A 16,159-nucleotide genomic window follows, 5' to 3' on the forward strand; every position below is an offset into this window, starting at 1 on the left:
ATACATTTGTATTCTTTAGGAAAGCAAAGGAAATCAAAGAAAAATATTGTGCACCAGGAGTATGAATTGGGAGATAATAATTCAAAAAACAAACCTGAAAGCTTGAAAAGATCTCAATCTAAAATGCAACAGGGGACTGTGAAATGGAGAATCTCATGCATGTGCATCAAGAACAAGGGAATTTAAGAACTGAGGGATGAAGACTCATCTCCTGACCAATGAACATCCACCAAGAATCTATCTCCTGCACAGGCCAATGAATTTAAGTCTTAGACTCTGACTGGACCTCCCCTTCTTTGCACTCCTTGCCTGTAAATATGACCTACCCAAAGTCCTCAAAGTCTTCACCTATGCTTGCCATAGCATGCAATTTCCAAACTGCAGTTTCTCTGTTACTCTCGAACAAACTCAATTTCACCTAATTTGAGTTTGCCTCAGTTTACTCTTTCTAAATAAGGAGCATCTTGTCAAAAGGATACTTTGACAAAAGTCATGTCAAGGATCAAATGTGAAGTCAATTATATCTCAATAAAACTAAAAAAAAAAAAGAGGGAAAGGGAAAATAAAATTCTTGTGTGCTCTACCATTTAAAAAGAAAAATGTCATAATCTGTTAAACATAACAGAGGTAATAGGGGTATGTAAATAACAACATAAACCTCCAAAATGCCACCCTGACTTTTGATATGTTTATCAAATACTGTCTACCTCCAAATTTGGAATCTTTGCTGGGCTTCTCTTCTCTTTTCTTCTCTCCATTTGATTAGCACCTATTTATCCTCCAAGTGTTACTTTAAAACTTCACTTTAAGAAATTCATTTTTGAGTACCTTGGTGGCTCAGTGGTTGAGTATGTCTTTGGCTCAGGTTGTGATCACAGGGTCCTGGGACAGAGCCCTGCATCGGGCTTCCCAGAGACAGCCTGTTTCTCCCTCTGCCTATTTCTCCACCTTTCTCTGTCTCTCACAGACATGGCATAATAAATAACTATTAGTCATTGAATGTCCTGTCCCCCACTGGATTTTAATCTTCATGACAGCAGCACAGGTTATTTTATTCTGTGCTCTCCTCCCAGGGCCTTATCTAATGCCTGGTCTTATTTTACCTATGCATAATAAATATATGTTGAATGAATGAGTAGAGTCCCCAATATACTTAGAGAAAGGTGTTACTCTTCATAAGGTAACTGTCAATCAAGGGAGTAAATAACCACCCCCTGCTACATTTGTACAGCTCCACTCCCCATTAGATGAAGGCCAGTATTTGACACCGTAAAACGACAGTAAAAAATTTTGTGACTATTAGATTGCTTGTTTTCAACTCTATGAGGTAGGGAGTAAAAACAGAGTTGAAGAGATTTAGATGTGTACCTGACAATTTTATTTCTTTAATTTTTCTCTTGGTCTAAACAGATATGTTGATTAATAGCTCTATCATTCCCAAAAGAAAAAAACAAACTGCTGGCATTAAAAACTTAGTGAAAGTCCTGGGAAGAGAGTAATGTCATGGCAGGGGTACTGGTTACTATGAAAGTTAAAGAATGTCATTAGTAAATTCTGAACTATTACTCTAGAGAAGACAGAGTAGGAGTTTGCAGTTGGCCTTATAAGCAAAAGCCTAATGTACTCAGCTGCAAATAAAGATTTGAGGAAATCGGGATCCCTGGGTGGCGCAGCGGTTTGGCGCCTGCCTTTGGCCCAGGGCGCGATCCTGGAGACCCGGGATCGAATCCCACATCGGGCTCCCGGTGCATGGAGCCTGCTTCTCCCTCTGCCTGTGTCTCTGCCTCATTCTCTCTCTCTCTGTGACTATCACAAATAAATAAAAATAAAAAAAAAAAAAAAAAAAAAAAGATTTGAGGAAATCAAGCAGTCAGAAATGTCAGAGATCAAAATTAAATTTGGGAGTTTATGAAAAACGACTAGAATTTCTAGAATAAGAAATGTGGGGTACACAATTCTCCTTTGCTTATGAAAGAAAATAGAAGAAAATATGAATTAGTTGAGGGATACTAGTCTTTTAAAAGTAATTAACCATTGAAAATGGGTCTGTTTTAAATAATATGATATTGGAACTTACTTTGGAACATTACCAGCATTTTATATAACCACTATAATTTGTCACAAATGCTTGTGATAAATTTTACATAGTGAAGATCTCATTTTTTAAAAAAAAAGTAAAATAAATACCTCTTTTTACTTGTGAGATAATAATCTGATATTGGCCAATAACCAAATAAATAACATGTTCTATGAAGACTCTTCCCAGAGTTAGAAAGGAGGAAGGGATAAATTAGAATTGCAATGAAGATATGGGAGCACCTGGGTGACTCAGTCAGTTAAATATCTGACTCTTGAATTAGGCTCAGGTTGTGATCTCAGGGTCATGAGATCGAGCCCTGTGTCAAGCTCTGCACTTTGAGCAGAGCCTACTTAAGACTCTGTTTCCCCCTCTCTCTGCTCCTCCCCCGTCTCTCAAATAAATAAATAAATCTTTTTTAAAAAATGAAGATATGAAAAAAATGAAGATATGAAGGGTATGATAATGATGCATCATCAGCTTTTCAAGATGACTGTGAAGAATGAGAAAAACAATGCATTAAATCATAGGGGTTTGAGCCCAGCAGCATTCCCGGGAACTCACTTCCACTCTTCAAACTATTTTATTGTATAAGATAATACCACAAATATTACCAGTGTGAGATGATCCCAACATTTGGTTCTCCAGTCCTTTCTATTGTTAACATCATTCTCCCCAGATGAAAATTTATCTGATACTACAAAAGACACATTCATGTATTTTTAAATGTTTTAATTACACCTCAAAAATAACTGAAATGACATATAATAAATACAAGTACACAATAAAGAAGTCAAAAATGAAAGAGAAAATAAGCTCTAAGAACTGAAAAACAATTATATTAATATCGAAAATAAGCAATGACATTAGGTTCAATTCTGAGCTTTCTAGAAGCCAAACTAAACAAAGGTCAATGATGAATTACACATTTCTTATCTGAACAAAAATATATATTACTTAATTTGGAGCTGCACTTCTTCTAAGAAAGATTGTTTGCATAGACTCTTCTACAAATGACTTTAGACAACATGATAGACAATCCACAAATAACTCCTACCCAGATGTTGTTCATTTATTCATTAATGTAAGTGTTCCTACTTATCTACAGGGGATATATTCCAAGACCCCCAGTGGATGCCTGAAACTGCAGATAATTAACCCAAATGTACTATGTTTTTTTTTATACATACATACACACTTAAAATAAAATTTAATTTTTAAATTAGGGAGAAAAAGAGATTAACAATAATAACTAATAATAAAAATTAACAAATCATAACCAAACTCCGTGATAAAAGTTATGTGAATGTGGCAACTCTCTTTCTCAAAGTATCTTGCTTTCCTGTTCACACCCTTGTTATGATGATGTGAGATGATAAAATGCCTACATTATGAGATGAAGTGAAGTGGATGACATAGGCATTGTAATGTAGCCTAAGGCTACTAAGGACCATGCAAGGACATGTCAGAAGCAGGATCATGGACTTCTGGACTATGATTGACCAAGGCTGTTGGAAAACCTCACCTAAGGGAGGACTACTGTATGTGCCAACATATTAGTAAATTATTTCTGTATGCATTATAAATGTGCTATATATACACACGTACATTTCTGAGTTGTAGCATATATGATATATATACATTGCAATAAACTAAATTTTTGTGTCCCCTCAAAATTCATGTGTTGAAATCCTATCCCTCAAAATGATGGTATTGGGAAGGAGCCTTTGGAAGGTGATCAGGTCATGGGGTGGGGTCCTCAGAAATCAGATCATTGCAATGTGACTTTGCCATTTTCTCATTAAGAGGTAGAGTATATTACTACTTCCTTTGAATCTGGGCTGGCCCTATGAGCAGCTTGGACTGACAGAAGTGATAGTGTGTGATTTGTCAGCCTGGGCTTTAAGGGGCCTTGCAGCTTCCAGCTCTCATGCTTTAGTAATAAGATGTTTTACCATCTCTGCCCAGAAGAGACATACACCACTTGTGCTCATACTCCATTGGCCAAGACTAGTCAAATGACTCCATCTGGAAGTAAGAGGGCTGGGAAATATGATTCTGAGCTGAACAGCTGCTTCCAAAAACATCGCACTATGGAAGAGAAGTAGGAATTTTTGGTGGTTCTCTAGCTGTCTCCACCACATCTATGAACAAGGAGATACAAAATTTCAGTGGATTTTAAATAAATCAGTATGAAAAAAACTAAAGAGTGATGGGACTGTTTTTTAAATAGGATAGACAGTGAGGGGGTTGGTGGAGGTGAAATTTCAATAAAGGCACAAAGTGAGAATAAAGAGACATTTGAGTTACCTGGGGAAGTTGTGTTTGAAACAGAAAAAAAAAAATGGCAAACTGCAGAGCCCTGAAGTAGATGTGTTTGATGTGTTTAAGGCAGGGGTTGGTAAACTTTTTGTGTAAAGGGTCATATAAATAGTCAATATTTAGGCTTAAGGATCATTAGATCTCTGTTACAACCACTCAACTTTACCATTATAGTGTAATATCTGTCATAAACAACATATAAATGAATGTGAGAGGTTATCATCCAATAAAACTTTATTTACAAAAACAGGCAATAAGGACAGATTTGGCCATGGGCCATAATTTGTCATCTTCCAGTGTAAGGAAAAGCAAGGAAGGCAAATTTCTTCTTAGAAACTTGAATAGTTGCCAAGGGGGCTAGCAGAGGATAGTGAATTTAATGAAACCAACTGTTAGATCAGAGAGAGCTTGATAGGCTGTACTTCTTGAAAGGTTTGAATTAATACCAATGGCTTGAGAAAACTGTGGGAAGATTTTTAAATAGGGATGTAAAATGACTTGATTTACATTGCAAAGGATGACACTGCATGTTATAAGCAATAATCCCTAGAGAAGTAAGAGTAGATGTTGGGGAACCAGTTAATATAAACTTAGAACTACGGGTGGATTCAACGCATGTGTTAGCACTGAAGACAGCCTGCAGTTGTCAAGTTGGGGACTTGATTTGAAGAACCAACAGGATTTCCTGATCAGACAGATGTCCTGTAGAGGGGGCTGTTGAGCAAATGAGCTAGGGATATTTTTTTAAAGCTGTGTAAATTTGAGACTTCAGAGATGATAAAATTTCTAGAGCTGACAAGACCCAAGAAATGACTATATAAGAGGGTAGCAGCAGCACTAAAAAAAAAAAAAAAAAGATAGATAGATAGTGAAAATGAGGAGGAATGCTGAGGAACCATGCTCAATGAGAAGTGAAAAATAATGTATTAAAAATTCTGTGACCTTTGAGTCAGCAGTGACCAAGATGACACAAAGAGCCAGCTGTGCCCTGCACTGTCCATCTAACGTGATAATCTAATCAAAGAGCAATCTCTGCACAGATCTGTCCAGTAACCACAACCAAGAAAGACAAAACAAACAACAGGTAAATCAAAAAGACTACAATTAAATAATATGAAACAGGCAAATGTTCATGCCTAGTTCCTCACAGGTCCCACAGAGAAGCAGTTGGAAGCCACTTTTGACCTGCTTTCATATTCATATGAATATCCATCCAACATCATCCAAACGTAAAAATGGAAAGCAACTGAAATCTCTATGGTGGACATTCACAAAAAGCCACTGGGATACCTCATCCTTAATCGACTTTAAAACCCATTCTTGCTCTCAGTAATCCACAACACCAGGGACAGTAGCTGTCCCACAGGCTTCCTTCTATCTAACTTTAGAAGTTTGTCTGAAACCCTGCCTTAATAAGATTTTCCTATCTTGTCCTTCGTTCTCTTAATCTTTTCCATTTTGAATTATTCTTCTTTTAGGGTTTACCCCACCAAGCTGGTCCCAGTCCTTTTTATTAACCCAGTTCTTTGTAACAAAATTCCAGAAACTAAGCTAGCAAAATCACCATTCTCCTGAGCAGACAGGAAAGGGAAAGATGCTGTGATATTTGGAGCAGTGCTTCTCAAAGAATTGTATGTTATTTCAGCATGCATCAAAATCACATAAGAGATTATTATAATGCAGATTCCTGGGATCCATGGGGGGGGGGGCACAGGGATGATTCAATAGGTCTGGGTGAGGCCCAAGAATATGCATTTCTAACAAGCTCCCAGGTGGATAATGATACTGTTGGTCCACCATGCACACTTAGAGTTGCATGATGGATGGAGCCCTTGGGAAAAAGGTCTTAAAGGTCATTTGGGCAAACCCCACTGCAGTTCACTGCAGGGTTTAATATTTAGTAATACCTACTTATGTACACATTTTTTCTTTCTGAATAGGAAAAAAAAAAGGAAAAGAAAGGAAATAAAAGGAAGAAAAGTAGGTTGATTTTATCTGGCCAAGCATGCCCAAAGAGCATTATTTGGGGGCTGGGGCTGTGTGAGGGTGTTACCATTTGAAATGGTAGACCGAGGAAAGAAGATCACCCTCACCAATGTGATGTTCTTCTGGTTCTTAGGACTCCAGACTCAGACTGGGGTTTACATCATCAGGGCTCCACTCTTTCCATTCTCCCAATTTTGGACTTTTAGACTCCAAATGAATTATACTACCAGCTTTCTTGGTTCTCCAGCTTGCTGACCTCCGACCATGGAACCTCTCAGCCTCCATAACTGAGTGAGCCAATTCCTATAATAAATCCCCTCATATATATACATACATGTATTCTATTTGTCTGTCTGGTAGGGACTGATATTAGATTAGATACAGAGATACATAGGTAGGGAGAACACTCACTGGAGAGAAAAAGAGCGGGAAAGAAGAGAAGTAAGAGCAGGGAGAAAGGAAAGAAAGGAAGGGAGGGACAAAAGGAGGGAGGTAGGAAGTAGGTAAAGAAAGAATTCAGGATCCTCCCTGCCTCTTGTGTGGTTGTGAGTAGCAAGTACTCTTTACCACACTGCCACCTGCCAAGGTATCGTCTTCAGGGTCCAATCTCTAGAAGGGCATTTTGCAGTGCTCCCTTCCTGCCCATCTCCTAATCCCATGACCTCTCTCAGATTCCCGCAAGTGACCACAAACACCACCTATTATTTGACAGAAGAGCTTGCAACACTGTAAACATCAGAAAACATCAGCGGACTAAGGCAGCTCCGGAGCCCCCCTGGCCCTCTCAGACAAGCTCCCTCATTAGTCTCCGCCCTTCAATCGGCCTTATACTTCCTGCAGGACTGCAATGCTCACCATGGCAAGTCATCGGCCCCCTGCCCCATCTCTTCCACTGCTGGGAAGCAGCCACATTTTACTACATTAGCTATTTCTCAGGGTTATTTGCCTTTATATTTCTAAATAACATGATAATATTATACTTCCTTTTTTTTTTCTATTTTGATATTTTTTCCTAGTTTAGGTAATGTGAATTTAACTCCTTAAACCACACCTCATACAGATATTTTCCTTCCTATTTCCAGAATACAGTTTTATTACCTTTGGATAAATCAGTGTTTCCTGTTTTTATTATGACTCTACAACAATTATTCATCACTGAGTCACGTAGTGTATTATGACTGTTATCTTTCACTTTTGAATAATTGTATGTTATTCCTGGAATAAATTTCTTCTTTTTCACTTATATTTCTCTTTTTGAGGCTCTGGCTAAATTTTTCCATATTCTTCAATGATTCTGCATTCAATTTTCTGTGTGATCAAACTGTGCTATATGTTTATTGGTTGCCTTTCTTTCTGGAAATATTTCTCCCCAAGCCCTCTAGCATCCTGTACAAGATGCTCTAGATCTGCCGGCTTTGCCTTTTCCTCTTCTTTCTGGGTCCCTTATGTGCTGGATGTCAGGTCTTCCTTTTTCTTGATTTAATCCATTGTTTTATAGAAAATATCCTTCTATAGCTGGCTGAGAAAGTATGCAGCAGATCTAAAAATAATAAAAAGATCTCATCTATTTGAAAATGCCTTTAGGTTAACTTTACACTAGATTGGCCATTTCATGAGGTATAGATTTGCAGGCTGGAAGTCATTCTTCTCAGGAATTTGAAGCATTGCACTAGTACCTTCTAGTTTCCTATATTGCCATTAAAAGACTGACATGCTACTTTTAGTTCAGATCCTCTTATGTGACTTGTTTTTTTTCTCTCTAGAAGCCATTAGAATGTGCTCTCTCTATATATATCCATATTTCTGAAATCTTATGATCACATATCCTTGAATAGTTCTTTTTTCCAATCATCATATTAGGTATTTAGTCATCTTTTGTATATAGAAATTCATGTTCTTCAATTATGAAATTTTTTTGTATAAATCTTTAATAATATTTCTCCTCCATTTTCTTGTTCTCTCTTTCTGGAATGCCTATTATTTAGATGTTAGATTTCTATTACCTCCTAATTATCTTTCTTTCCCACTTTTCACTCTCAACCTCTTTTCCTCCTTCCAGAAGTCCTGTAACTCATCCTCTAAATCTTCTCTTGAATTGTTTTTATCTGCTATTTCCCAAGAGCCTTGATTCCTTGATAATTGATTTTAGTCCCATAATAAATGTTTTTTTAAGTCTCTTATTTTTGTTCTATGTGTATAAATTGCCCTCCGTTTCTGAGAATATTAATTCTCTTCTACATTGTTTGTGATCCCTGCATTGAATTCCTTCCTCTTATTTTTTTTCCTGTTTATTTTGGTTCCTGTTTTCAAATTACAGTCTCTCCTTTTGGTTAACATTTTATATTTAAAGGCCAGTTGCCAATCTTTATTGGAAGCTCCAGTGCCTGGTTTGTCAAGTGATGGGCTCCACTGTAGGCTGCCTGGCAGATGCCTGGGCCATTCATTGCCAACAGCTCTTTCTCCTGCTTTCCTGCCAGTATCCTGGGAGCAGACCAGGGAATGAAGTCAAGGGAATTTCACAGTCAAAAGGTAGATTTTCATTTAATTCTGCTTCTGTATGGCTTCACTCCCATCTCTGGCTGCCAACAAGCACATTTTCATCTGTCACAGTTTAAGTACTAATTTGTTCTTGGTCACCATCAGTGTGGATCCTGAGTACTAGGGCATGCTCAAAGGCATCCTGTCCATTACAATCCTATCTGGGGGAAGCAGAAGAGACACCAGAATATAGAGACAGCAGGAGATGAGGGTGGCATGCAGGTGAGAAGTTGTCACCTTGAAGCTTTTAGGCTGTCCTTATCACTCACTTCCAAAAGCCAAGACAACTGACTTTTAATTCTCTCTACCCACTGTTATATTACTCTGTGTCTTGGGGCAGTGAGGTGGCAGGGAAGTTAAACCTGACTTGGTGAGTTTATACCACTGGACTATGCCTTTCCAGTGGCCTATTGTGAGCAGAATTCTTTGCTGGATGCACCATCACATACACACCCAAAAATTCTGCTTGTAACATTCATATTTCATTCACCCAGATAAGGACATCAAACAAATCGTAATAGGTATCACTATTATGTAAATGGACTGCAATTTTGGTTTTTTTAAAGATTTTATTTATTTTTTCATGAGCGACACCAAGAGAGAGGCAGAGACAGAGGCAGAGGGAGAAGCAGGCTCCCTGCAGTCCTTCCCAGGACTCCGGGATCATGACCTGAGCCAAAGGCAGATGCTCAACCACTGAGCCACCCAGGTGCCCCTCGGCTGCAATTTTAAAAGGCACAATAAACTTTGTGTATTCCAACCATACAAAGGAATTTTCCCACCCCTCCTCTTATTTCTCTTGGAACATCAGCAAATCGAACTGCAAGGGAAATATAATGAAAAGATTTTAAGTTATCCTGCAGACATGTAGACATGGGAAGTTGGCTATAAAATTACATTTGGGTATTTTTGCTTATTCCCTGTCCAAACTCTGTCCAAAATTTCTGTATGAAATAGGAAACTTTTTCCCCTTTCTTGCCTCTGCACTCTGCAAGTCTAGAGATAGCTGGCCTTTTATTAAACGCCCTTCCCTACCAACCCCACCCCTAAAATGCAGTATTAGAGACTCATTTTTCATTGCTTGAACTGTTAAAAAAAAAAATGAAGTCCGTAACAAAGAGCTCCCAACCTTTGCCAAGGTACACTGTGACCAGTCACAAAAATCAGTACATATTCTAAGAGAGTAACTATCAGCATATCAGCAGCTGTAGAGAAAACCAAGATGCATGATCAAGTAAACACAGGGTATCCCTAGATATATAGAATCAGATGTGCAGCACCCGGGTGGCTCAGTAGTTGATCCCAGAGTCCTGGGATTGAGTTCTGCACAAGGTTCCCTGCAGGGAGCCTGCTTCTCCCTCTGCCTATGTCTCTGCCTTTCTCTGTATCTCTTATAAATAAATAGGTAAAATCTTTCTTTAAAAAAAGGCAAAATTACATATTAAAAAATACATATATAGAATCAGATGTACAACACTAAAGGCAAAGGGTGTCTTAAGAGTTATTGGTTAAACCCCAAATTAGAGTTTATATAGTATTTCAGTAGCAAACACCTCAAACTATTTCCCCTTGCTTTTCCTTTTCTTTCATTTTTTTCACTTTTCCTATTCTCTGGGTTGAAGGGTGAGGAGTGGTCAGAATAGTAATGATGATGCGGATTATAATCAAAATCTTATTCACTGTATAAGTTGGGATATAGTCATCACTTAAAACATCCTGATTCTTTTTCCCATTAGACTCTGAATGTGGAAAGGGTGGTATTTATCAATGTCTTTGTTCCACAACTTGAGAATAATGCATAGCCCTATAACCTGAAGAATATGTTACATGCTTGATACTAAAGCACTCAGAGAAAATCATATTTAAAAGATATGTGATGGGGTCAAGCTCAAATTATCCAAAAGGACTCAAATGTATAAACTAAGTTCATAAATGTTTAAGAGAGCATTGCCTTGGCTTTCTTAGAGGAAAGGAGGAAGAGAAAGAGAAATAAATTCCAGCTAGATAAGCAGTCAAGGTGAAGGACAAGAATGGTGGGAGAGGGAGGAGGTAGAAGAAAGGGCATCACAGACCCAGGAAAGAGAAGGTTCATGAAACTCGAGTTTGAAATTGTACAGTTAATAAAGAGATATCAAAACATGGAGGTTACATTCCCAGGACCCTGAGCAAGTCAGCATCTGGAAGCTGACTTGTATACATGGCAATGTGAACAAAGTAGATCAAGAAAACAGTGGATTGATGGAGAATTGGAAAGGGTTCAGGGCAGGCACTTTCTGTTTCAGCATCACAACCTATGAGAGATGCTCAACAGCTAAATATTCAATTAAGAAATGAAAGATTCCATCCTGAACAATAGCAGATGGGTTATAAGGATTGTTCATAAAAAGACTAAAAACTCTTTTAGGAAATTTAGCTAATGAGATTAAGCGACACTATATTCCAGATTGGGTTGTCATTCTTGACCCATCTTGAACTTGTTCTTATTTTTCTCTCATGTTCATCAGCTCACCCCCCAGGCATTTATCAGTAAAATATGATCAAATTCAAGTGTTCATGGTGAGAATCTGCAGAAAAACCCAGAGTGCCACAGTAAGTAATTCTCATGGGAATTATTTGCAAAATGCAGGAACAGGCAGTATTTTACAAATGTATATAGAAAAGAAGATTCACCATAAAAACCACTCTTCTCCCTGCAGGAAATGATAGTCCAATATCAACAATGTTTTCTGCAGGCTGACCCCTTAGTCATAGGAGTCAATCTGCTCTTGTTAACAACAAAGGCATGATTTATCTCTCAAGGATGTAAAGGAATGAAAGGCTTACCAAGAAAGTATGGCTCATATGGATGAGATTGATCCCATGGGACAATGACTTTCTTGCTATTTACATCTTTTCTTTTATATATTCTGGTACCAAACCATATCTCAGGATCATCTGGGTGTCAATGCCCATCGCTGTCCTGATATTTTACTTTTTTATGCTAATGCTTCCTATAGCTAGAAATTTATTAGTTAAATTGCTTTCATTTACAAAGTAACTATTTTTTGCCAGAACAAGATTCATTTTGTTTGACTGTATATTTGTTTTCTTGAACATATATTAATTGGCATGAATTAAGCCATGTTTCTCAATGTGCTGAATAATTTTTCTGATGCATAATTCCTAGTCTGACTGTCCCTTTCCTGCACATTTCTAAAAGAAAAAAAAGATTCAACTTGAGATATGATTTCTGCTTGAGGAGACAGATGGATGCAAGAAACAGGAAATAGTAGAAATACTATTCATCCAACTCAAAAATCCACACCCAAAGTTCCAGCTGATAGAAAGGCCAATATTTTTATCTTTGCATTTACAAATCAATTTCAGATTCCTTTTCCCTAAATTAATAATGCTTCTTTCCAGAATTCAAACAACCAAAAATTCAGAAAACTGGAATTTTTTTCTACATTTTACCTTAGTATAAAAGAGACAAAATGATAAACAAATGCATATCAGAGACTTGGGGTTTTATTATTGTTGTGTTTTATTTATTGTTGTTGTTTCTCTATCTTTTAGAGTAGGTTGTGGAGTAAGCATATCTTAGACTAATCACCTTATTCTTATATACCTATGATTCTCAATAATGGCATGTATGTTCAATCATAATGATATTGAGGGTCTTCATGGCATGAACCATTAAAGGAAGAACAAATTCACTTTAGTGGTATGTGTTTTCTTTGAAAACTTTTTAAATTGGAGATCAATCCCACTCTCAGCCATAACATTTTCATAACAATGACATGTTAATATGTATACATAGTGCATAAATGGGAAGAGTAGTCTTTATTTAGTAATAAAACACACATATACATGCACAATAGTTTTAACGGCAAAGTAAATTCTGCAGAGAAAATAGAATTTCAGTGACCCTATCAGTGAAAGAAGCCAGTCACAAAAGACCACATATTTCCATTTATATGAAATGTTCAGGATGGGCAGATCTATAGAGGCAAAAGTAGATTAGTGGTTGCCTAGAGCCAAGAGGATGGGGGATGGGAAAGGTAGTGGCAACTCATTGCTGATGCCTACAGAGTTTCTTTTCCAGGTGATGAAACTATCCTAAACTTAGACTGTGGTGATGGTTGCACAATTCTGTGAATATAACAAAAATCATTGAATCATACATTTCAAATATGTGAAATGTATGACATGTGAATTATATCTACACAAAGATTTTTTCAAAAATACCCTCCCAGAAGCAGTGTCCCAGAGTTGCCAGATGTGTGTGAAGTTCTGGTAGAATTGTAGCTTCCTGGCCTCACCCCCATGGATCCAGATTTAGAAGATCTGGGATGATATTGATGCTATTGGGCCAAAGTCCACCCTTGGGGTTGCACTGGTCTAGACTGTTAAGAATCTTGGTTCCAATGTTGCATAGACTTGTGCTCCTTTGCCAGTTGTCTAAGTTCTACCAGAACCTCAGGTGATTCTTTTACATGGTCAAGTCTCAGCAGCATTGCCCTAGAGAAAGTGTTACCAACAAACCTAAAGGACAAGAAGATAGAAACCAGGGAAGCAAGCCATTTTTCAAGGGGCTCAAGTCAAAGAGATTTCAAGGAAAGATGAAAGAGATAATGGGAGGAAGCCTCTGGGGAAAATCTGTAGATATCACAACAATTATGAATTTTATAAACGCTTTCATTTGCTTAGCAAACATGAATCCACATAGTGCTTATTAATCTTGTAACGATAAATGAGCCACTGAGTTTATTACCAGCTGGCTTGGTAGGTTGATCCCCAACACAAAAAGGGATCATCAGGAAAACCCTTAAATAGAAAGAGCCTCAGTACTTATTTTTGGTGACAACAAGTAAAGAGGGAGATGGGAAGATATCATCTTACTCAGCAGCCAGTCCTAGGAGGAAAAGAACCAATTCAAATATCTAGAGCTTTAAAGAAAACACAGAATAAGAAGGGGAAAAAACCCAGAAAACAACCCCCCCCCCAAAAAAAAATGAGCCATGGGACTGAAATCCGGGCTGAAACATAACCCGTCAGCCATAACTGGCAGGAGGCCCAGCAGCAAGGCTCCTTCTTAGGAATTAAACATCTGCCTGCTGTCACATCTCTATAGCATGCTAAACTCTTAGCAAAAAGTTGTAGCATTCTGCAAAGATCAAGGGCATATGACACTTAGAAGATTCAGTTGCACATGTAAATATTTACTAGCTGCTTTCTTGGGGTCTACAGACATGTTTCATTTTATTGGCAGCTGAACTCCATCCTTTTGGTGAGCTGCTATATTTTACAAGAAATACAGAAGGGGTGGGAGAAAAACTTGAAGCAACTGGGAAAAATATATTACAGACATTGCCTCTAAAACTTGGGGGGAGGGTGCAGCGAGGAACATTCTACAGTGGTTATGTCCACTTCAGAGAAATTTAACATTCTAATAATCCTCCAGGCTCCCAGCACCTACAACATTTTCTATTCAAAGTTAAGGTCACTTAGCCCTAGTTCCAGGTTGAACCCTCCCCTAGAATATGGATCCAATATAATAAATAATCAGAAGAAATGGAAGAAGGTCCAATTGAGTATCTCAAGTAGATATGCCTCCTAGGTAAGCTTATTTGTAGACCTGCTCTGGTTTATAGTTCCAATTACATTTACTTTGCCTTGGCCTAGCTCTTGTGGGCAACTCTCTCACTGTGTTTTATTGTATACCTACTACATGTCCACTTAGAGCTAAAATCCAAGCACTTCCTTCAGGAAGCCAACTGTCTACTTTTTCTAGAAAAATATTCTAAATTTCCTTTCCAGATAAGTAGAAGAATACATGTTCTGGCCAGAGTGGGAATTAAAAGGTCAATCGAAAGATTAGACAATACATTTAAAAATAGAAGTAAATAAATTAATAAATGAATAATAAGAAAGATTAGATGGTAAGGTTGAGAAAGTCTTTTGGAAAGCAGAACAAAATGAAAGAAAAAAGAAAGGACGGAAAATATAAGGAAAAAAGACAATTGGATTACTAAGGTTCTGAAAACCTAAATACCAAGTTTTCTGAAGAAAAAGGATAAAGAAAATAGGAGGAAATCAGTTTAAAAATTCAAGAGAATGTCCTAGAACTGAAGAACATGGGTCTGAGTGTTCAGCCTGAGGGATGAAAATAGAGTCGCACCCAGGCATGTCACTGAGAAATTTCACAGCTCTGGGTATAAAGGGAAGAGCAAGCACAATTCCAGAGAGAAGGGGGGAAAGTCATAGAAAGTAAAATAGCCTTGGATGACACAAAAAAACTGAACACTAAAAATTAATGGAGTGATGCCTTCAAAACTCTGAAGGAAAATTATCTCCACCCTAAATTCCTATAAGCAGCCAACATTCAAGTGTCAGGACAGAATACAGGCATTTTCAGATATTCAAGGACTCAAAAAAATTTAGAAATATGGTAAAGGCCTTACATGTCAAGAGTGATAAGTATGATAATAACTAAGCAAATCTAAAACAAGACAAATCCAGGGGCACCTGAGTGGCTCAGTGGTTGAGCATCTGCTTTTGGCTCAGGGTGTGACCCCAGGGTCCCGGGATCGAGTCCCGCATTGGGCTCCCGGCACTGAGCCTGCTTCTCCCTCTGCCTCTGTCTCTGCCTCTCCCTGTGTGTCTCTTGAGTAAATAAATAAAACCTTTAGATGATAGATAGATAGATAGATGATAGATAGATGATAGAAGACAACTCCAGGGTAAATAGAAAGTTACACAGTGAAGGGAAAAAATAACATATGCCCATCATTCACCTACTAATAAAGTACAAATAATACAAACCTTTCTATTGATCTAACCAAAGGTGTAATATAACTATTGAGAGGTCAGGGGGGTAGGAAAGAAGGATGCCAACAGGGAGTGCGCGCACACCCGCTCACGCATGTGTGTGTGTGTGTGTGTGTGTGTGTGTGTGTGGTTCTGGGTATCTGTTGTAGAAAGGGGAGGGAAGAGGGCTAAAATCATCACCTTTGAATGTGAAAAGTCAACAGAGAACACACAAAACTAGAGAATAGAAATTAAGGAATGGAAATAGTAGCATTTTGTTCAGAAATATGGGAGACGGGCACCTGGCAGGCTCAGTCAGTTAAGTGTCCATCAGGGTCCTGCCCTGCAACAGGCTCCCTGCTCAGTGGGGAGTCTACTTGAGATTCCCTCCCTCTTCCTCTGTCCTCCCCTCCATGTGAGTGTGTGTGCTCGCACTCGCTTTCTCTC

The sequence above is a fragment of the Canis lupus genome, chromosome 15, assembly GCF_011100685.1.
Source record: "Canis lupus familiaris isolate Mischka breed German Shepherd chromosome 15, alternate assembly UU_Cfam_GSD_1.0, whole genome shotgun sequence".
In the NCBI taxonomy this organism is placed as follows: Eukaryota; Metazoa; Chordata; class Mammalia; order Carnivora; family Canidae; genus Canis; species Canis lupus.